At 42.0% G+C, this 24,511-nt stretch overlaps 1 long non-coding RNA gene across 1 annotated transcript; it reads left to right on the top strand.

Moving 5' to 3' along the window:
- Positions 1–3,981: 3,981 nt before the first annotated feature.
- LOC115068799 lies at positions 3,982–24,447 on the top strand. Its single transcript, XR_003848141.1, has 3 exons — positions 3,982–4,264; positions 15,987–16,153; positions 22,956–24,447. It is a non-coding gene; the product is annotated as an uncharacterized LOC115068799 (long non-coding RNA).
- Positions 24,448–24,511: the final 64 nt, after the last annotated feature.

Raw genomic sequence — 24,511 nt, 5'->3', positions numbered from 1 at the left:
TCCCTCTTATTATCCTTTCTCTCCTGAGTATCTCTTCTCCAGCTTCTGTCTTCTATGTACTCATGAAACTGAATCCTTAGATTCACCTGGTAATCTGTGAGGAACCACAGAAGATGTCCACTGCAGCCCTCAAGAAACAGGGCACTGTGGAGCTAAGGCTACTAGTCTTTACAACCCCAAGCTCTAAAAGTGTCTTACATCCCAGGTGCAGGCATCATTCCCCCCAGCCGGTTGCTTCTCCATTGGTGCTCCTAGTTTACAAGGTCAGAAGGTGGGGAGTCAGCCTTAACTTTGGACTATCCCTCTGCCCACTAAACATGTTCTGATTGCCTTATAGTCATAATGCTTCTGTTTCTCTCCAGCTCCATGCCACACCTTCATCACATTTATATTAACTCACACTCAGATCACAGTAGCACAGCTCAGCTGGGCTGCTTTCCCCACACCTGGTCCTGCCAAGCTACTTCTGCTCCATAGATTAGAGCAATCAAGTCCTCTTGCTCCCCCAGATCCACCTTCCCCATAGCCTTAGGACAAAAGCTGAACTTTTTTCAAGATTTACAATGTAAATCTTTTTGCTTATGTCTGGTCATTTCCTACTCCTTATTCTCAAAATTCACCTGCCAATCCAAATCAGCTCTTTTTATTTTTCCCAACACTCTATATTTATCACCTCTGAGGCCTTCATATGTGCTTTTCTCCATTCTTCAAAAACACCATCACTCAGCATTAATCAGCCTTCAATTTTCAGCTTAGAGTAATTCTTTCTGTAAGAATTCTTACAGACCCTCCTTGAGCAAGCTTTAGCTGGGTGGCGGCTCTACCCTCCCCCCCTCCTCTTCTCCTTCTTTAAATCTTTGTGTGTGAGCATATAATGCATATGCATGCATGTGTGTGTATGATGCATGTGCTTATATGTCTGTGCACACACAATCCTGTGTGTGGGTGTGGGCACATGTGGAAGTCAGAGGACAGTTTGGGGGTACTGGCCCTTACCTTCCACCTTATTTGAGATGGGGTCTCTGTTGTTTCTCTGCTGCATACACTAGGCTCTGTGGCCTATAAGGTGGGGGAAGGGATTCTCCGTTCCTACCTCTCATCCTGCAGTAGGAGCACTGGAGCTACAGATGCATTCCATTGTATCCAATTTTATGTGTGTTCTAGGGATTCGAACTCGGGTACATCAAATGCTTTACCTACAGAGCCATCTTCCTAGCCAGAATCTGATTTCTGACTGGGCTTCATCCTTGGGCCCTATTCCAAGCTGCTGTGTCACAGGCTATGGAGAATCCCAAGTCAGTCTAGTGAAATTCCCCTTTCCCTTGATTTCTGACCACAATGTCCTAGCTTTATCAGGAATCCTGTTAGGACAGTTTATCAAGAATCCTCCCACCTTTGCTGTTCCTCTTAGTACTTTTCTACTCATTGACCCCCTGACCCTACTTTTGGGCTATAAGTTCCTAGCTGTTCTTTGTGGCAGACATCTTTCTCTCTGATATAGCAGGTACTAAATAACTTTGTCTTTATGGTCTTTAGTGCCTCTTTGTCTCTCTGAGTACTCTAACCCCAGACTAGGGGTCAGGAAAGATAGGAACCACTATCTTCCTCTTCTCTTTTGTCATTCTGAGACTTGAATGTAATGACTTCTGCAATTGTGTTTTGGAAGTGTTCTGAGAGCAAGCCTTGAGTGTCCTTCATTGTGTAGCATAGAGCTCGGCACATGTGGGACACAAACATGGGGGATGAATCTCCATGCTTTCTTCTTGCTAAATGGGATGGTCCAGCACCCGTTTTAATCATTAGAAGGTAGTGTGGTGGGCCTGTGCCATGGATGGAATGAGTCTGTGTCTATTTCTGTGCTGTTGAAGCAGTGCTAAAGCCCTTCTGGTCTGCCCCTCAGCAGAAACATTGAGCTGAGTTTCTCTAAGCAGTGGCCTCAAGGAGAGCTATGACCAAACCCATCATGTGCTCAGGCCAACTCTTTTCTCCCAAGCCAAAAGCTCATTATTACACAGTTTGTGTGTGTTTACTTGTCTCCTACGTAGTTTCAGGCTACTCCACCCAAAATCCAAACAAAAAGACAAGATGAGAGCTAATTTAGTCAAATTTGGCGCTCAGGCGTGCAAAGGCGTTTTGAAGTTCTCTGCATAATAAGATCAGAGAGACGGCTTAGTGGGTGAAAGTGCTCTGAGCACAATCTGATGACCTGCATTTGATTCCAGAATCCACCTTGGAAGGAGAGAACTGACTCCCAAAAGTTGTCCTTTAACTTCCATGTGAGTGCTGTGGCATGTATGAGCCTGAACTCACGTGCATACATCACGCATACTTATAAACACAAAATAACAAGTAAAATAAATTTAAATTGAAGTTCTCTGTTTAACACAACCATTCCTCACTTTGTATTTATTTCTCTAATTCTTAGAATGACTAGTGTTGATATGTTTGGTACACTAAGAGCTGAACATGTGTGTTAATTTTGATTAAGAATTTTCCGCTAGGGTCTAGAGAGATGGCTCAGGGGTTAAGACCACTGGCTATTTTTGCAGAGGACCTGGGTTTTATTTCTAGCACCCACATGGCAACTAACAACTGTCCATAACTCCAACGCCCTCTTCTGATCTCCATGGGCATTACATGACATGGTGCACTAACATACATGCAGGCAATACACTCATACACATAAAATAAAAATAATAACTAAAATTAAAAGAGTTTTTCACCATCATGAAACAAAAATGGCTGCTAATTTTCAAATGAAAATATCTCCATTTGTTCAGTGTATTTTAGTCAAGTTTAGAATATGAATGGAGGCAACAGATGGTAACCACATTAACGAAAATTATCTTTGCTAAACAAATAGAAGAATAGAATAAATAGCAGAAGAGTCATTCATCTTGATAGTGACGGACCAAAGGGACCACTGGGAAGTCCTTCACAGAGCACAAGGGTGGTACCCTCAAGGGAAAGGTCTCACTGAATCCTCTACCTCATCAGCTCTGCCATGGTTTTGAAAGCTCTTGGAAAAGTGACGTTTATAACCTTTCTGGAAAACTCTCCAAGATCTTAGAAATGCTGACTTTGAGTAACCTGAGTGTATTGATTTTTCACTTAAATTCTTCATACTGCAGGTAAAACCTAACTCCATTTGCCTTTTTTGCAGTGTAGGAGAAAACTAAAGCCTAAAGAGATTAAATTACTTGCCCATGATCTCAGTAGCAAAAGGTAGATAGATGTAAGATTTAACCAAGGCCAGAATCACCGCTCCTTTCTTCTAGCTTGCCTAGTTAAGAAATGTTCAGTAAGAGAGGGTTCAGTTTCCCATGCAGCTTGGATTATTCCCAGTGTTGGCCATAAACTCCTAAGCCTCCAGCTCCTTGTGTGGGACTGGGTCAGTGAGGCACCTCACAGGCTGCCTTTGGGAATACTGCAATTGGAAATAGGAGACGACCATGCCTCAGATCCTTGTGTGCTTCATGAGCAAGCCAGGAAGGTCTTTTGCTGAGTTTTGCATTTCATATTACCCGGCACAACTCTGACCCTAAAAATGCAGAAAAGGTTATCCTGAACTCAAGCCTAGGAACTCTACCTATAGAATGGATATGGCTCCCCACCTCATAGCTCTAGTGAGGATCATTGCTTTTTTACTTACATGTAGAATATGTGGAACAGATTGATAGAAAGAAAGCTCTCACAACAAAGGAAACACCAAAGAGACAGCCTACAGAATGGGAGAAAATGTTTGACTGCTATTCATGGGACCAGAGATTAATATTCAGAATATATAAAGAACTAAAAAAAAATTAAACACAAACAAATAAGTAATCCAATCAATAAATGAGTAAACAAAGTGGATAGACACAGATGATGAATTGCAGATAGTCAATATGTCCATGAAAAAAAAAAAAGAGTTCAATGTGCAATGTCTTCTTTAAAAGATTGTTTTTAATTTTGTTTTTAGAAAATTCCACCAGAGCACGTGTGCAGAGGTCAGAGGTCAGTTTTCGAGAATTGGTTCTTTCCTTCCACCATGTGGATCCTGGAGATCAAACTCGAGGCATCAAGCTTTGTGTCAGGCACTCCACCCACTGCGCCATCTTGCCAACCCAGTGTACAACGTGTTTAGCCATTAGGGAAATGCAACGCAAAACTTCACTGAGATTCCATCTCATTCCAGTCAGAGTGACTACCATCAAGAAAACAAACAAAGGATGTCATCGAGGATACAAGGCATAAAAGAACCCTTATGCACTGCTGTGAGAAGGTAAATTAGCGCAGCCACTATGGGAATCAGTACAGAATTTCTTCAGAAAGTGAAATACAACTGCTATATGATCCAGCTATATCACTCTTGGTATATATCTAAAGGAATTAAAGTCAGCATACAATACAGATATCCCCACACTCCTGACTGTGGCATTATTCACAATAGCTGAGTTATAGAATCAGTCAGTGTGCCCATCAACAGCTGAATAGCTGAAGAAAATGTGGCATACATTTTAAAAGGGTTATTATTTATCCATAAAGAAGAATGAAATTATTTGCTGTCTGTTGGGAAATGGACGGAAGTGAAGAACACCATCTTAGGTGAAAGGAGTCAGACTCAAAAAGACAAGAATCATATGTTTTCTCCTGTATGTGGAGTCTAGGAGAGGAAAAAACCCACAAAGAAGGTCACTATGAGGGAAAAGGAACGGGATTAAAGGGAAGTGAGAGGCGGGATAAGAGAGAAACAGGGAGTTGAAAACTAGAATATGCATTATGCATGTATGAAATAGTCCTAAAGAAGTCTATATTTGTATTTTTTGTTGTTGTGAAGGGATTTTTTTTCAGTGTTTTGTTTTGTTTTATTTTTCATACTGGGGGTTGAGCTTAGGGCCTTGTATATGCTAGGCAAGTACACTACCACTAAGCTGCCACTAAGTATTGTGTAGGTTTTTTTTTTAAGGTAGGGTCTCACGTAGCCCAAACTGGCCTCAAACTTACTGCATAGCCAAGAACGACCTTGAACTCCTGATCACCCTGCCTCTACCTGTTAAGTGCTGGGATTGCAGGTATTAGCCAGCACACCTGGCTATGCATATGCCTTTTAATTGTCATTGTTATTGTTAATTGATACCATTATGAGAACAAAATATTTCAACATAACTACTGCCAATTATGTTGCTTAGATGCTCCATAGTCACATTCTACTGACTGGCGATTCAGCCAGCTGAGAGAAAGAGACGGTGGCTTTGGCAGTGACTGTTGAAACACAGCCACATTTACACAGGTGCCTAGATGTTCTTCGAATTTTATACACACTTTTTAGCTTTTCTTAGCATTACCTCTACTTATTTCCTAGTAAAATATTTTATTACTTTATTTATTTAGTTCTTGTGCCCCAAATGTACTTTGAAGGCCTCTGATTTGCTTGCTATAGTTCTTAAATTTCTTTTTGAAGGTAACTTATTGATCACTAGTCTTGCACTACTTTTCAGATTTTTTCTTTTATTATTATTGTGTGTGTGCGTGATGTGTGAGTGTAGGCATGCACATGCTGTGGTGCCCACGTGGAGGTTCGAGGACATCTTTGTGGAGTGAGTTCCAGAGGGTAAAGTCAGGTCACCAGGCTTGTGCAGCCAGCACATTTACCCACTGAGCCATCTGGCCAGTCCCTTACTCTCCACATTCATAGTGTTCTTTTTCTCTTTCCTCCTAGTGTCTTGTATATATTTAGTTTTTAATTTTGCATTAACAATTTTTCCATATAGCATCTCTTCTTTTTCGCTTATTAGAACTTAAAAAAATCTTTTAAGAATGTGAACGCTCAAACTGCACATATTTATTTTATTATGAAAATATCTAAAAATATCTCATGCAAACATTTGTCCATACTTTATTAGCTTTAAAAATTGTAGTTATAGAAGCTATATGATTTATTTTTAACTGTATAATAAATTATGCTCAGAAATGCCTAACACTGTCATGAACTGTCATCTGATGTTGTCAACAGTTCATTAATTATCAGTCATGGTTTTATGGGGCCATTAGCTACTTTGTGTGTTCCCTGACTGTAGGACTACATGAAGAACACTTCTAGATGAGTCAGCGAGACATGGCTGTATCCTCTGTTATTACATTACACTGCTGCACATCCAGTGGCATGCCCTACCACTCTTGTACACACATGCGTGCACACACACCTCCATGTTTTTTGCACTTTCACCTTGAAGACCACACTTAATGCTCATCATGATCAGATTCTATCTCAATATTAAAAGGGAGAGATGTAAATATGTCATTAAAATATACACACCTCAACTCTCCACCTTATCAACAACCCTGTGCTTATGAATGTATATATGGGCTAGAGCCAGCTGGTGTAGAAAACACAGGGAATTTATTTTGAAGAGAAACAGTGTTTCTCTGGATGCTGGTGAGTGTCAGGGCCACTGTCATTCACGTTATTATCTTCCTCTGAGCAAAAACTGTCATGACAAATGACACTGTGACTGGGTACTTGAACTCATGCAAATATGTGAACTTTATTGAGAGGTCAAGGTCCTATTCAGAAAGACTTAATAGGATTTGCTAACAGGATCTTCTGGATCTACTGCTAGCTCATACAACCTAATTATATATGCTTGCCCAGATCCAGCTGCATGTGTGGAGGGCTCTGAGCACCCCACATTGAGTCAACAGTTGATTGTACTTCTCAGAGGCAGGTAAAACCCTGGATCTTCTAGCTACTTCCTGCTGCTGGGTAGCAGGAAGACCTCCAATGTTATGATCTTAGGTATCTCACTTGGAAAAATAAAAGGTATCAAGAAGTCAAATGCTTTCTATAAGTTACAGGGCCTACATGAACTGATGTTGAATTTATAAAGAATTTTGCTTTGGAGAATGAGGTGAAGAGAGATTTCTGAGGTTTAACTATGACTCAGCAAACCACCAGGGCACTAGATCAAAGACATGTGGCTTCACTCTGCATCAGAGAAGCAGGTGGAAACAGCTGCGCTGTGCCAATTATGCTGACTAACAACACCAGCAAAGTAAGCAGGTTTATGGCAGGACCTGGGCCAGGGCCAATGGTGGCTTTTCTAGGAAGCGGCTGCAGCGCCAGCAGCTTTTTAGCACCAGATATAGGAACAAGTTATAAAGTCAGATTCTATCTGGAATGTTGCTTTATTTTGTTTTTTAATCTATTAAGATTGCATATTTCCTTTCTTCCTTCCTCCCTCCCTTCCTTCCTTCTTCCTTCTTCCTTCCCCACTTCCACCAGCCACCCATTCCCCCTCCCCCTGTGTATCTGTCTGTCTCTGTCTTTATTAGCAATAATTCACCTCAAAGGAAGGGAGATTTCTAAAGGTTCTTTACAAGCAACTGCTAAAATTCCCCACTTTTGTGTCCATAAGACAGTTAGTTAGACAGTGTGCTATGTAGGGACTTTCAAGATCTTGATTCTTAAATTTCCACTTAACTATATTCCATGTATTGCTTAGACTGTTAACTAAGTAATTTATTGAAGTTTAAAAAATGTATGTGTATGAGTGTTTGCCTGCATGTATGCATATGTAACCATGTTGTACAATGTCCATGGAGGTCAGAAGAGGGTGTTGGACCCCCTAGAAGTGGAGTTTAGGATGGCTGTTAGCCACCATGTGGGTGTTGGGAGCTGAACCTGGCTTAGTCTTCTGCAAGAGCTGTCAGTGCTTTTAACCACTGAGCCATCTCTCCAGCGTCTCTTGAGCTGTTTTTAAAGTACCATTTCAAGTATACCTGTGTATAATTTTTTTCTCTATTTTCCTTCATCTCTTCAGTCTCATTGAATTAAATATCTGCCTTGGAAATTGAAAAATGGAAGAGAGAACTGTGATATTGATTCTTAGGCTTTAAAAAATGGACCAGTTTACTAGCACTTGTTCTTGTAGGATCAGTCTTGGCGCACTGCTCTCCCAGAAAGCTTTTGCTGCATAATAAACTGCCCCAGAGCTTGTGGTTTACAACAACAGCTATTTGTATAGCCAGCAACCTTGTGGATCAGCAGTTAGAACTGGCCCGGCTTGACTGTGAGTCTGCTGGGTGACTGGGAATTGTGGTGGTCTCGGCATGGTTGGACTGTTGCTGGTCTTCAGGGTCATTTCACTATCTAACAGATGGCTCAGACTTTTCCATATCCTGTCTGGGAAGAGACCCTGGAGAAAGAGACACTCCAAGGCCAACCTTGGAACTGGCATGGCATCAGTTCCACACATTCTTTTAGCTAGGACACAAATCTCATGGCCAGCCTACCTTCTGATGGGGAGAGTTACCAAGTCATATTGCTACATGGAGACAGCGAGTCAGCCATCTTTAAAATCTGTCATACCTCCAATGAAGAGCAGGTAGAGACAAATGACTATCACAGGAAAAATTGCCATGACGGAAAAAAAGGGCTAATAAACAAATTATAGATTTATACCTTATTTGAAATAGTCATTGTTTGTTAACATTGATGTCACAAAACAGCAGATACTGTAAAATTTCAGGTTAGACTGGCTTCCTAGTTTCTCTACACAATAAATGAAGACCCTCCCTCAAATACAATAGCATTCACGTTGCTGTCTTTGGTACAGATTCTTGTTGCAGGCTCAATTCTCTGGGCAGATTGAGGTAGAGTCTAGTGTAAAGGGTATTATTCAGTAGGGATCGCCCCTGAGATCAATGCCAATGGAAAACAGGGGGAGAGGAGGAGCTTAGTGATCTGCAGCTGCATGGTCTCAGTGGACCACAAGGGAGCTCTGGAGCATGAAAGGCCTGTCAGAGTTGTCCCAGGTTGGGCAGTGTGACTAGACCTTCACACCCAGCCCTTCCTTTATCGTGCACTCAATGTGGGCCTCCTCTGAGAAGAACATAACTTGGGCAAGGTGACTTTCTGCAGCTGAGTCACCTCCTGAAAGTGCTCACAGATGAAGACACAGATGTAGACAGCAATACCCAGGCACAGGTCCTTCCTTCTAGAACCAACAAATACGAACGGAATTATGCAGAACAAGATGCATGACACATAAAGTAATATGTATTGACCCTGTTGCTTTCCTCAGAGGATTTCAAATCGCTACATGAAGGGTCTGACTCATAGTCCTGCTGCCTTCATTCTGCTGCTGCAGCTGAGAAACAAGTAGCGTGCTCACAGAGGAAACATTTCGCTACCCCTGCAAGTCTGTTTTCACGCCACTTTCAGGTCCCTCTTCCTCTTCCCTTCCCTCAGGAACACTGGTTACAGCCATCCTGTCCTCTGACCAACAAGTCCTGGCTTGGTGGATGGTAATGTACGCTCTTTCTCCCTCTTCTGTCCGGATCACAAATACCCACCTCATCAGGAACAAGAGGATTTGGCTAAGAAGTGACAGGGTCCAGCAGTTGAGCCTAACTGTTAGGTAGTCATATGTGTAAAAATCCAAGCTCACCGTACTCATCTACTGGAGCTCACTATAGTTTTTGTTTTTTTTCTTTTTGGAAGGAATGAAGCATATGCCTTTAGTGAATTTAGAATAAGATTGTTTCAACGTGATTGAAATATGACCTTTTAATCATCTGCACTGCAGTGGAATAGGAAGGTTTTAGTGGCACTTCTGGCCTGACTCTGAGGCCACATCTGTAAGGGCCTGAATGTGGTCTTTGCACATGGTTGGCCAGTATAATGAGAGGCAGTGCTGTTTAACCATTCACTAGCCAGGATCTAGAGTGAGTTAGACTTGATTTGGAGTCCTGTCTCTGAGGCTTTCTAGATGTGCTTTTGGGCAAGTCGGTCAGTCTCCCAAAGCCTCAGTTTCCTCATGCGATGGGGAATCATATTAGCTGTTCCTTCTAGAACTACCACAGAGTGAGTCTGGCATGGGCCCTGGCACCACAAGTGCTGGCTCCTCTCCTTTAGTGTGATGACGGGGATGGTGAAGCATTTGGTCTTTGTCCTCTGCCACATTCTTACATGCCTCACTCCCCTTTTTGGTCAACTTAATTTGCCAAGTCTTAGTTTTTCTGATGTAGGAGATCTGTAGCAACAGGTAATGGGCAAATGTAGAAGACAGAAGAAAAAAATATATTTAAATATATATGGAGAGAGACAGACAGACAGACGGGTCTCATGTAACCCAAGCTAGTCTTGAACGTGTTATATAGCTGAGGATGACTTTGAACTCCTGATCCTTCTGCCTCCACCTTCTAAGTGCTAGCATTACAGGCATGTACCACCATGCCAGGTTTTGAAAATATATTGTTTCTTTTAAAAAAATGTTTTTATTGAATTTTTGTGTTTTTCATACAGAACATCTCAAACAATCTTAATCATCTTTATATTTCATCCCCACCGGCACCCTCTCATAGCCTGTCCACTGGAGCCCATACTGTCAGCCCTGTTAAGGCCCAATATGTCAAGTCAGTGTCCCGAAACATTCCCCAGTGCAAGTCCATCCCCTGAGGTCTAGTCAGCCTATCTAGAGTTCCTTGTTTTAGGAAGATCAGCTCTTCTTCACCTAGCAGCAATCAGTTGCCAATGTTTCTTCAAATAAGATTGGCGTCTGCTGTTAATTTTCCCAGTTCTATGCTGGGTTTTTGTCTGCCTGAGTTTACATGGGACTTGTGTATGCTGGCACCATTGCCACAGAATTGTCTGAGCAGGTTCCCAGGAGCTTGTAGGACTCTGTTTCCATATGGTCATGTACCTCCTCCCTGGCTCTTACAATCTTTCCATGATGGTCCCTGAGCCTTGGGTGGGTGAAGTTTAATAAAGGAGTCCTGTCCAAGGACCAACATTCAGCAGATTCTTGATCACTATGCTTTGGCCATTTGTGACCTTTTGTGTTCCTTGTCCTCTGCTGCCTGAAGGAGCTTCATTAATGAGAACTGAGAGATTAACTAGTATCCTCTTCTTTACCCTTGTTCTGTGTTCCATGAACCTTAGGTGTAGAGGTTGCATTGTAGATGTGTCAGTTAGGCCTGGGCAATCCATAGACAATGTCTGTGTATGATCAGTTGTGGTACTTGGTGATAGTCTCTGACTGGTACAAAATGGGCTTCTTTGATGAGTGATGACTGGGATATTTGTCAGTAAATATAAGGATACATACTTAGCACATAGTAAACCACATTAGTCTAGGGATGTGACAGTCTTGGGATTTTCCCTAAGATCTCCAGCCATGTGTATTTGGTTGTGTTTACAATACTACCCTTGAGTTTCATCCCACTGAGTGGACTTTTAGTCCAATTAGGCAGCCGTTGATTACCCCCAAGATAAAAATGCCACTACTGCGCCAGTGACATATGCTGTACTGGCCATTGATGTGGTTATTTGGTCTTGAAGCTGGTGTTGGGCCCTCTATTGATGTTTGCCCTTGGCATCTTCATAATGCTCTCCAAAGCTATGAGAGCTAGCCTTCAGTGGTTGCAGGTCAGTTGTAGCTCTATTGCTCCAAATCCTGTGTCTGAAGTATGTTTCTGTCTTCAGCAGAAGGGTCTTACCTTCAAGTTCTAGGAGGCCATCGAGGGCTATGGCAATAGCCTGAGTAATTTTGAGAGTCTCTTGGACCACCCTAGCCAACAACTCAAAGGAAGGTTTCTCCTATCTGGCACTGTTTCTTTTTATGTAGCCTTTAGCTATATACATGGACTCATGTAGAGATAATGTATGTGTAATTTGTCATTAGGTTGTTGGACTAATATGATTCCCTCTGGTTTTTTAAAAGTAGCTAGGATTATTTATCTCTTCTCTCTCTCTCTCTCTCTCTCTCTCTCTCTCTCTCTGCCTCTCTCTGTCTAACCCTTCTGCCATGGTTTCCCTATTTAAAGTGCCCCCATTTTCCCCATTTCTCCCTTGATAATACCAGTCTCCTATGGTCCCACCTCTCTTGAGCTCCTTCTTTCCCTTTATCCCCAAGTTTCCTTGTATAACTCCCCCCTCCCTCCTCCCATTTAAATAACCCCATTTTTATCCAGAATAATGAAAAGGAACCAGGGAAGTAAAGGGAAGGAAAGAACCTGAGAGAAAAGAACAGTAGGACACAGGTGTTACTAAGGGAGAGATGGAAAATATATCTTAAGTAGACTTCCCTTTCAAATAGCAAGATAGAAAACGTGGATAAATTGTTAGAGAATTACATTTTAAATGTAACTTTAACTGTTTCTGTGATGCCATGAACAGACACTTGGGGCTAGTGGAGGGGAATTCTCTTGGGGTGCCAGCTACCATGGGAATGAATCCCTTGGATTCAGCACCTGGGCTTAGGAGTTGTGGCAGGGGGCTGGCAAGCAGAGTTAAGAGTCCAAGAGGTTCTGGCCTGTAGGACACATGCAAAGTCGCAGACTTCTCTGTGCCTGATCCTTTAGCTGCTGCCAGCAGTGACTGATTGACAGGCCTGATAAAGCACAAGGCAAACGGAGAGCAGTTTCTAAATATAAGAACTTTGACATCATTTGTGAGATCTCAGCAGTTCTATAATAAGCTTAACCTTTGTTCACCCTGGAACAAGATTTCATGAGAGTTTGGTTTATTCTTGTTTGGCCTTCTGTCCTAACAGTTTACCACAGTGAGGGACACTACAAAATGTGCAAACTCTAAGTCTACAAAGGCTTATTTTCAAAGTGTGGTGTAAGTATCTGCCTACTGATCCTCAGAGCAAGAGCTCACTATCTTTGGCAGTTGTTATTTGTTAATGTGCAACTAGATCTGGTGAACTCTTGCCTGGTTACATGATAAGGAATTAGCGTGCACTGATTAACCACGTGGTTTTATTGTGCTATTTATTGTGGTCAGACTCAGGTTACTGGATTCAACAGAGTACACTAACAACCATGGTATTAACATTAGTTTGCCCTTTCTTTAGCAGTTTAAAAGAACTTTGCGATCTCTCAGGACCTCATTATTTTCACTGCAAGCTCTACAGATTTAGAAGATATGAGCAACTGGGCCTGACATATATCCAGGTAGCTTCTGAATATGTCCTAGAGTCTGGTTCTGGACTTGGGTACTATTTTCTCATAAGAGAAAATGTTTCGACCACTCATCATTGGAGTCTTCTTCTTGCTTAGATTCAAGTCACTGGGATTGTTCTAATGAAGTGGCCTCCTCAGATTGATGCCATCCTCAAGACACACAGAGATGGTGCCACAGGCAGAACTCCATGGGAGAGGAAATGTTGATGGCACATGCTGTATGTGCCAATCCTAGACCCTCATGCCACCTCTGGGCCTACAGACAGAATATGGTGAATATGGCCACCTGGACTTCAGTCTGATTCTGATAGACCAATAGCAAAGTTAGTCTGAGGACTTCTTTTTAACTCCCCTCATGAAATGTCAATTACTTTTGGGAAGTTCATGACTACCTATAAACATGACCTATGTATTCTAAGGTTCTGTGTATCAAAGTATCAAAGTTGGTATGTTATTCCTCTTTAAAAGTAGGGGAAATAGCTCACTGAGTTCTTGGTGCTATTGTGTTTAGAGTTTAACTCTAAAGTTACAAGACAGGTTTTCTTGGACAGTGTTAAAAGGATATCAAGTAGGTGTCCTGGGAAGGCTTTGAGCGACACACTAAGCATGCAACTAGTTGCCTCTGAAAAAGTGCTGCTTTAACGTCGAGGCAGGGCCATTAAAAGACTGTCCATCTATCACTTGTCCCAGTGCTCTTAGGTAGGCTGGCCAAACTCACTCTCAGCCAGCCAGCCGATAGCAAACTCCTCAGCTTCTGGCCTGGATTCCCATCCTGCTGCCTGATACTTGCCTATCCTCTCTGCTCCTTCTTGACTCGTTCTTCATTTTCTTGACTGCACTCTGGCCCTTTAGTCCTGGCCCTTTAGTCCTCATGATACTGCCACCCCGGGGCTCTGGTTTGTACTAATGCCCTTAGGTTACATCCATGCCTTCCTGCTCACAGTAATTAATTCCTTCTCCCAAGTCTTCAGAGCAAGTATGCACAGGCTCCTGTGTGTACGTGTGTGCCAGAGAGATAAATTTGTTTCATCACAAAGACCTTTTATGACTCCTAAACAGCCCTTACTGGTTCTACAGCCAGTTTATTCTTAGTTTAGTAGGCTCAACTTATTATTAATACTATCATTATTGCTATTATTGTTTATCAGTTGGCAAATAACTATTAAGACATGATAGGTACCCTGTGCCTGGCTTGGCATTCAGGAATTACCTAACTCCCTTTAACTCTGAAGAGGATGTGAGGGTGAGTTTGTTAAACACAATCAACCTACATTCATAAGAGCTATCTGCCCTTATCTCCAAGGTTCAGAGGTAAAACTAGCCAACATCCCTCCCCCACCCCCATTCATCAAGGTAGCTAAAAAGAGGCAACCATCCCAGATGGTCCTTTTTTTCCTTTTTGTTTGTTTTTGTGTGGTAGGGTTTCATCATATAGCCCAGGCTGTCCTTGAATTCTCAATTCTCCTGCCTCTGCCTCCTGAGTGCTGTGATTGCAGACATGTACCACCACGCCACCTTAGACCATTATTACTAAAGTGTATACATGATGTCAAATACAAAAGTGCAAAATAGAGCTTTGTGCATAATGTGTCTATGAATGTTATTAAAACTATCATAAACCATGAGATGGGGGCTGGAGAGATGGCTCAGCAGCTAAGAGTGAATACCACTTCTGTTGACTCAAGTTCAGTTTCCAACATCCATATCAGGTGGCTGTAACTCCAGCCCCAGGGGGGTCCACTGCCCTCTCTGGCTTCCACCAGCACTGTACTCATGTGCACAAACCCAATCCACCCGTCCCCCACTCCACACATATACATATAACTTAAAAAATAATCATGAGCTAGAGTGCTCATAAACCTATGGAAGAACACATGAGAAAAACGATAACATCAGATGCCTCTGGAAAGAAACTGAATAGTTGAAATTATGGGAAAGAAGTATCTCACTGTGTTCCTTTTTTTTTTAAGATGCTCTTTTTAGCTATCAAAAAATAAAATCTATTTCTGAAGGTTAGGTCCTTAAAAAGGGGAAAGAATGCTGGAACAGCAGGAGCTGTGATCCCTTGCTGTAACCTGTAATGTTAAGCGAATTAATGAGTGATACACTGGCAGAGATGTAGCAAACAAATCTCTGGGACATCATAGGAGAAGGAAGCAGATGGTACCGTTGTAAATTATGCTCCAGTATTTTCTGAAAAAGCATCAGGTCAGCTTTCAGGAGTGTCCATGTGCCCAGGTGCCCATGATCTGTGGTGACAGCTGACAGGTCTGCTGGTGACAGGCCAAGGCTGGCGGGGAGGGAAGCATTTGGAGAGTCCTGGAGCACTGTATGGTGTGTCGTGGCCAGCAGGCACAGCAGCTGCAATGGCTCCTGCATGGTTATATGTGTGGGTTTCATAAGGACCCACCATCAGTTTAAAGATTTCTAGAGTATTGATTTCAGGCATATTGAGTCATGTTACCACCATACTGAATATCTGTTCTCAGAGTTTTGTGTTTCTGCTATAACCAATAAACATTGTGCATAGAAAGCACAGTACGGTATCAGTGAAGGCTGGTACCTGTGCTTCCACACTACTTCTTGGTGACATCTGAGTATAATACAGTGAAGAGGCTGCAGCAGCCCAGCCCTGCACAGCCTCACACAGGTAAGTCCCAATGCCCCACATACCCACCTGGATGTCAGAATTTCAAATCACCCACCACAGGCTCCAGACACAAATGCTCTCAGAGCATGTGGTGATCAGATCAGGGTAACTGGCAAATCTACTGTCTCATACATACATCACTTCTTAGTGTAGAAACCACGTGTTGAAAGTTTCAATTTACTAAACAATTGTATAATAAATGTATTAAAGTAGCATCTATGTGCAGTTCTGTTTTTTAAGAAAGCAAAACACAAGCCTTATTCTATTTGTTATTTTTAGTTGACGTTTCAAAGACTCCTACGCAAAGATTTATATTGCTACTGAAAATCATGGGAACTTGGAGAAAAGGCCTGTCCTTGAGGTAGACCCATCTTTTGTCATCTAGGGTCAACTGAGCCATCACTCCGGGATCACAGATCTGTGCTGGACACTGGAGCTCCCCACTTTTCTTCAGAGTTCCCATATACAGATGAATACTACCCAACTGCCCCATCCATGTTAAAGCCTCTAGGAAGAGCACTTCTTCCATCCCTGGGACCCACATGGTGGAAGGTGAGAACAAACTCCCACAAGTTGTCCTCTGATTGCCACATGGATGCTGTGGTATGTGCATGCCTGCACACATACATACATATTCACACATAATAAATAAATAAATGAAAAAATTGTTTAAGTACTCTTATGCAGAACGCAAGTCAGAGATCATGACTGTCAATAATTTTTATTTCTTTCCATGACATTTGGGTACAATGCAAGCATGACATATACACATATTTCATCATAAAAGGGCAGCACATACTATGTAAACTTTTTTCTATCTTGTTTCTCTCCCCATGAATAATCTTACAGAAAATTCTCTATGAGCCACATCCATGTAATTTTTAAAGATTTATTTATTTATTTTTATGTGTATGTCTATATGCCTCAGTGTGTTAAGGTGTCCACTAAGTCCAAAAGAGAGTGCTAGACCCCTGGAGCTGGAGTCACAGGTGACTGTGAGCTACCTGACTTGGGTGTTGGGAACCAAACTTAAGTCCAGCACAAGAACAAGCGGTCTTAACCACTGAGCCATCTCTCCAACACCACATAATTTTTTAAAGCTGTTGTTTAAATATATTTCATTATATACATGCTCCAATGTTTAATGTTCTAATGAATGGACTTATAAGTTTGTCCAAACTTTAATTTCAGGCAGTGCTATAGTTTATGCCTTATAGCTACATCTTTGCACACAGGCAGAAACATGGTATATTTACAGTTTTCTGCTGCTGTGATAAAACACCATAACTAGGGCAACTTACAGAATTTATCGTGTTTACAGTTCCAGAGGGTAAGAGTCTATCATGGCCCAGGGGAGACACGGCAGGAGGCAGCTGCAGCAGAAAGCTGAGCACTCACATCTTCAAGCAGGCACAGGAAGCAGACAGCTCCAAGATGGAAATGGGACAGGGCTCAGACAGCTCTCAATGACATGAATTCTCCAGCAAGGCCACACCCCCTAAACCTCCCCAAACAGCACCACCAACTGATCAGGTGTCAGATACTTGGAGCCTATGGGGAACATTTTTATTCAAACCACCACACTTGCCTATGGAGCAGGTTCTTAGAAGTGAGATTTCTTTTGCAAAGCATACATCGGCTTTGTGATCACTGTTAAATGGAACAGCCTCCGTAGAGGAGGCAACATGCTCACTTCCTGCACTGCCCGTGGTTGCCTCTTTCCCCAGAGCCTCTGCAAAATGGAGTCTGTCAGATTTTTGGAATGTTGCCAATCTAGAATGATGCCAATGTTCTAAAAATGGTATCTATGTAAATTTAATGTATTTGTATTACATTATAGGTAACAACTAATGAACTTTTTCACATCTTTTTCTAAAAACTCTTATGTCTTTTATGCATTTTTCCATTAGGTTTCCATTAATGATTCCTTTTTGATTTGTAAAACATATTTTCTTAACAATTAATTTGCTTTAACCATCTGCTTTGTTAATATGAGTTTCCATTTGTAGTTTGTCTTAGATCTTTCTTTGAAGTGTTTTTGGCATGAAGACTTTTTTTCACTTTTATGTAGACAAATGTACCAACATCTTATAGCTCTAGCTTTTGTGTCTTCCTTAGAAAGGCCTTTTTCTTTATTTCAAGATTGAGTTTAAAAATTTTCTTCAAGCACCTTCATGGTTTCACTGTTTTGGATTTAAATATGAGACTTACCTGCTATTTATTTTGAGCCAGAATAGGCATCCTTTCTTTGTTGTTCAAATTGTTGGCCTTTGAAATATTGAATAACTATCTTTTGCCTGCTGCTTAGACATGCTGCTTTCAAGAAAATCATTGGATTTGCAGTGGGCATTGAACTTGGTGGCACCACTTGATGTCTTTTAGCTTTGTCTTGAAGCTCACTTCAGAACCTCAGGAGGGTATCACAGAACAAGTATGTCTCTCTTCCAGGTGCTATAGACTCTGACTGTCCTGGAGAGGTCACTCTATTTCTTTCTTTTTTAAAATTAAAAAAAAATTATGTGTGTATGAGTGTATTGCCTGCATGTTGTAAGTGCATCTGTGTCATGCAATGCTCATGGATGTGGGAAGAGGGTATCAGATTCCCCTGGAACTGGAGTTACAGACAGTTGTTAGTCATCATGTGGGTGCTGGGAATCGAACCTAGATCCTCTGCAAGAGAAGCCAGTGCTCTTAACCACAGAGCCATCTCTCCAGCCCCTCTATTTCTTTCATAGGCTGTTTTTTTAAAAATTATCAACTCACCATAAGTATTTCACAAATAGTTCAATAAACAACTGTATAAACTTTGTCTATAAACACTATTATAAACATTTCCCCATATTTCCTCTATTCTCCCCTATATATTTACATACTTATATCTAAACATACACATTAATATATTTTTAACATTGTAAGAATTAGTTGCACATGTAATTTCAATTCACCTCTATATATAGCTTCAGCATTATCCCAAGAACAAGATTTTATTGAGTGCTTCTGGTTTTGTATTGCCTTGGCATTTATTTAAGTATGCTTTGGCTTTCTCAGACCAGAAGCTGGACTCAACCACCCTTGACAGGTTGTGGCTGTACACTTCTACCACAAGTTCCTCAATGTGTCAACTCATTGCCTTATGCTACTCCTTTCTGGTGACCACTTCACTGTAGGACAGTTAGATGCAGTCTGCCTGACAGCTCCTCTGACCTTTACACCTACATGAACTGTGTGGATAAGCCCTGGGGCCATCTTTCAATCACTGCAGGATTGGTGTCTGCTTGATGTAAGCCTGCATGCTAAAACTCCACTGAACTAGTATAAGTGCTAGCCTAGCGCTCTCTCTCTCTCTCTCTCTCTCTCTCTCTCTCTCTCATCACTACCTTAGCCTCCACACATGTAGTAGAGGTCCACTGCAAGTACTTAAAACTTAAATGTTCATTTTATGGTTGTGTCACTGAAGTCATGTCAGCACTCTGACCCCTTATAGCAGGTCACCCATGCAGATGGATCCCTTGCCAGTGTTCTTCTGGGTAGTGACTAAGTTGCAGAGAAACTCAGAGTTTCATCCAAACACAAGAATAGTCATCTACAGAGCCACAACAAGAGAACCGTACTCAGGAGAGCCAGCATTGATACAATACTATTGTCCTATTAATATTCAAACTTTTCAACTTGCTCTAATAAAAATCCTTTATAGGTATTTCACCCAGGATCTAATCCCGACTTCACCACATGTTTAGTCATTTCCCTTTAGCCTCTCCTATACCAGGGATTGTTCTAATCATTCCTTTACTTTTCTGTTTTTACCTGAACATTTTTGTTGTAGTGTACATGATCCTGGATTGCTTGAGCAATGTTGGTTAGGACGCTGTATATAAGCATCCTAGCCCTAGCAAGAGACAGGGATGACAGTTGCCTCATCAGTGATACTACATTTATTCACTAGATTAATGTGACAGTCACCAGATTTCTAGGCATCTGTGATTTTTAGATGTTGACCATATGAATGTGGTGTATAGCCAGGTTTAGGAACCATCAAACAGATGACTCAGAGGTGGGAACGTCTCCTACAGTGTCTTTGAGGGCTATATATTTTTTAGAAATTGTCAGCACTAATAAAGGGAAACTGATAATCTTCAACAATAGAAAATCCCTTCATCTAGTTTAATTTATTAAAAACTCAAAATAATGAAAGATAGGGACTCAAACAGATACTTGTAAACACATGCTCATAGCACTACTCATGACTGCCAGGAAGTTAGATAGAAACTAATGTCTGTTGCTGGATGAATAAGCTAGCAAAATGGTCACTATAGCAAGGAAATGGAACCAACTTCACTGTCCAACAACAGATGAATGAATAATGAAAATCTTGTATATAGATATATGAATATTATTCAGCTCTAAAGAAAAATGAAATAAAAAATTTACTGCAAAATAGTTGAACCTAAAATGTACAATATTGAGGTTGCACAATTTCAGAAAGTAAAAAAAAAGTTTTCCCTTATATGCAGTTTCTAGCCTATAATGTATACATGTACATTTGTAAACAAATTCATGTGTGGGTATACTATTATATTTAGAATTGAGAACAAAAAGGGTAATTTGAAAAGAAAGGGAGCATAGTTTTTATCCTTTCTTTTTTTTTGAGACAGGATTTCCCTGTAATCCAACTGGCCTGGAACCCATTATGCAGACCAGGGTGATCTCGATCTCACAGAGATCCACCTGCCTCTGCCTCCTGAGTGCTTGGACTAAAGGCATGTGCCACCATGTCCAGCTTTGTCATTTTTTCATGGTGGATATGTGTATTCAACTTTCTATTGGTTGAAGTAGCAGGAATAATTTCTGTATTCCATAACAGTCCAATAAGTGAGGGCTGGAGAGATGGCTCAGCAGTTAAGGGCACTGGCTGCTCTTGCAGAGGATCCAGGTTCATTCCAGCACCCACATGGCAGCTAACAACCAACCTTAACTCCAGTTCCAGGAGATCCAACACCCTCTCTGACCTCTGAGGGCATTGCACGATATGGGTGCACCCACCAACACGCAGGCATTCATACACATAAAAATATAAAAAGAATCTAATAAGTGTTGGCCCTTTGGGGCAGTAATAGGAGTTCGGCTTCCTTTCTGATTCCATTGAGCAACAGCACAGTGAGAACTGGACATGGCTGAAGACTGATTTGTTGGATCTGCTGAACGAGATGGTACCATTATTTTTCTTGGTAACTACTGCTTATTTTGCTATGCATTTTCTAATTTTCTAATAAAACTTTGAAGAAAAAGGAAATTCTAACACATGCTACAATATGGATGGACTTTGAAAATATGTTTGATGTTCCTAAGTGATAGAACACAAAGGGTTACACAACATGCAGAGCATAAGAGGCTGCAGGGTGCTTATCCCCCAAATAGGATACCTATATCAAACCTCTGTCTCCCAAGGCTCAGGGATCATTGTAGAAGAGGAGGTGGAAAGATTGTAAGAACCAGAGGTGATGCATGAGCACAAGGAGACAGTTTTTCAGACAGTAAGGAAGTTACTCATATGAACTCACGGCAATCATGACAGCATGCAACAATCCCGTGTAAGCCCAAGCCAGACAAAATCCCAGCATAGATGTAGGAAAGCAGGTAAGACACCTCAACCCTACCTGAGGAACTATTGGTAACTGATGGCTGCTGGGAGGAGAAGAGTCAGTCTTCTTTAAGGGTGTGACTCTGGGTAGGCTAACCAGGCCCCAGTGGATGGACCCATTCTGAAGGACATTTAGGGAACACACATACATACATACAATAGATTACATGAAATCAGGTGGGGTAGTAAGGGAATGCAGATAGGAAAGGAAGTATAAATATGATCAAAATATATTGCATTAAATTTGCAAAAATGCAAAAAATACACACACCACAAAAGTCAGAACCTACAACTATTTTAGGACTTCTTTTTTCTTGAGAAAAGAAAAATTAAACATCTGCATGAGAGCAGCGCACCCATTTCTGGCATGGGACAATGCCTACAGTCAGTCATTGGCCTGGCTCTCCCCCTCGCTTTGTTCTATGCTGCCCAGTCCTGTGCTGGCAGAGGATCATATAGAGGTTGCTTGAGAGCCACATGTGTGTGATGGTTTGCGTCAAAGTGCTGAAGAGCATGGGGAGGTCTTTTATCTCTTAAAGCACCAGGGCAAAGAATTTATTCACCTGGAAACAATCTGACATTTCTAGATGGACAATCATCAGGGGAAAAACAACAATACAACTTTGCTGTGTGCAGCTCCATTTCCCCCATCTGGGAGGCCACGGGGACACCTTAGCTGCCCTTGCAGCAGCTCAGTCTTCCCTGGCAGCCGAACTGCAGGTTCTGTGAGGAGCCCTATGCTCCATGCAACTCTGAATTCAGGCTCAACGGGCCTGTCAGTGCCAGCTGCAGCAGATCACATGGGCCCAAAGCCCATGCTCGTGCTAAGAAAACCACTCAGTTCCTGGGAGGTTTGATGCTTGTCCCTCAGGTGTGATACTCAACTTTGGGAAGGTCTGAGAAGGCCAAGCATCCACTTACCAGTCCCACCCCACCTCCCTCTGGAGTTTTGTTTACTCCATAGCAGCAGACAAAGGCAAAAATAATCAAGAGAGGAGTCCAGATGGAGGAGAAGAAGGAATCTGGGTTGCAAACTTCCGTGGGAATCAGGCCCTCCAGTTCTCAAGGGCATAGTCCCCTGCACCTGTCAGCCAGCAAAGCAGGCCAAGGACAGGGAAGCATAACTTCCACAGCCTGACTCTAGCCTCCTACCACCTTCTTTAGAGTCTTGGGCTCCTGCTTTCCAACCCACTCAAAAGGTAAAGCAGCCCCTTAGGTCTTGACTAAAGGGATGGCTGCTGTCAGTGCGGGAGCAACAAAAGCTAACCAAAGACAGCTTGAGAAACCCCAACTTCCAAGGACTCAGAGGAGAAAGAGTGTAGGTAGGAGTAAACTTTCAGAATTCTTAGGTCCCAGCCTGATTCTTTCTTAGACCCAGAAAGTAAAAATCTAGTTCAAGGGTCAGACTTTCAAGCTCCAGGCATGAAGTTGGAGAAGGGCTCCAAGGTCTTCATGGAAAGGTATTTGTTTTCTCTGAGAACATTATCCTCCTTCCCATCAGCACTTCTCTGCTAAGGACAAGCCTGGTTAGTGGGAAAGTGAAGGCTCTTTATTTAAAAAAAAAAAAAAAAAAAAAAAAAAAGAAAGAAAAGAAAGGAGTTGAAGCCACTGACTAGGAAAGAAATTTCGGAGGTAATACCCTGGACCCAGAGACACAGTCTCCTTTGGTCCCTCTAAAATGACGAAGTTTCTCTTCCTTGTTTTCTTTCCTTGCAGATCTGTTGCCTGTTCTGCAAGATAGTAGTTTTCTACTTGTGACAAGCCTCCTACACATCACTCCCATCCAGGCAGCCATCACCCACTCATCTAGAGGAGACTATTTTTGTGCCCGATTTGCTTGCCCAGTTTGCTTGCTAGAAAGTGCTGTACTTCAGTGTGTGAAGTACAGATGGAAAGAAAAACAAAACAAAGAATCTAGTCCTCTGCCTCAGTGAGGAGGGTAGAGATTGAAAAGCAACAAAATGTGCAGTAAGCATCAATGGTGAGGGGAGGTAATGAAGTGGAAGGAGAGAGGTCAGGCTCAGTGAACCATGGCTGAGACATGTCCTTCCAGCTCAGGATTTGGTGTGACCATGCACCCATACAGCTCATCTTCCAGAAACAACTGGTGACCCACATATGAAAAGGACAATGAACAAACAGGGTACATCTTTAATGAGACATACATGTTGCCTCTGAGGCCAGTTACAGTCAATAATATCTAGAGAAGGCTTTAAGGAAACCAAGTAATGGAAATGAGATAAAAGGCCACTTTTCACTGAAGAGGAAACTGCGTAGATCCCAAGATATGCTGAGAAACATGCCCCACTGTCCCTGCACTTAGGAGAATGTGGCCGTAAGATTCTCCACACATTCGTGGCGTGTGTAAAACAGAAATTATTTGAAGTGGACAGACAGCCATTACCTCTGTTCCAATAAATACCACGAGCTTAAACATGCTCCTCCCAGCTGCACTGCCCATCATCTTGGAACATTTGAAGTAATACCCATAGGAAGTTCAGGATGAGCTAGAAAACAACCTTCCAAAATAGGAGCTCTCCAGCCCCAAACACTCCCACTGCCCTGAGCTGATTGACACCAACTCCCCCACACTTCACTCTGCTAAGGCAAGGGAGAGAAAAAGAGGGCTGACAGAGGCAACAAAAGAGTCTCTGCTTCAGCTTGTGCTATGTGGGGATGCAACAGCCCTGCCTGAGTGGTTATCAGTGATGGAAGCATGAGACAAAGGTTGATGGGAATTGCACAAATGGAATCAAGACAGCCCTACCTGAACCCATCCAGGGAACTCAGCACCTCCCCAATCAGAACAAACAGATATGGGTCTCCTGGTGTGGTACACTGCCAGCTACCACATATCTTGCCAAAAAAGTTCAACTCTAATTTATTCAACCTGGGGTCTAACTTTCAGTTTATAGGAAATGTATTGGTAATGGACAAAGTTAAACAATTCCTGCAGGAAGCAAGCAGTCAAAACCCAGATCATAAAACCTTAACAAGACAGTGGGTTTTGGCTTTGCTACACTACTTTGGGACTTTTTTAAATGAAAGAGAAGATGATGATGAAGAAAAAGAAAAGAAGGATATATTCTATATTAAAAGATATGCAGAAGACATAGTAGCGAAATGCAGTGCTTGGACCTATCCAGACAGGGAGTGGGACTGAGGGAACCAGAAACCTGTGCAGAATTTGCAACTAAGTAATACCAAGGAAGCCATCAGCTTTGTTGGTTATGAGATTGGCATTGCAGTTATGTAGGAACTAGAAAAGAAGA

The sequence above is a fragment of the Nannospalax galili genome, unplaced genomic scaffold (genome assembly GCF_000622305.1).
Source record: "Nannospalax galili isolate Female #2095 unplaced genomic scaffold, S.galili_v1.0 scaffold128, whole genome shotgun sequence".
Lineage (NCBI taxonomy): Eukaryota > Metazoa > Chordata > Mammalia > Rodentia > Spalacidae > Nannospalax > Nannospalax galili.
Note: the sequence above shows the minus strand (reverse complement) of the source record. Positions and strands in the feature narration are given on the sequence as shown.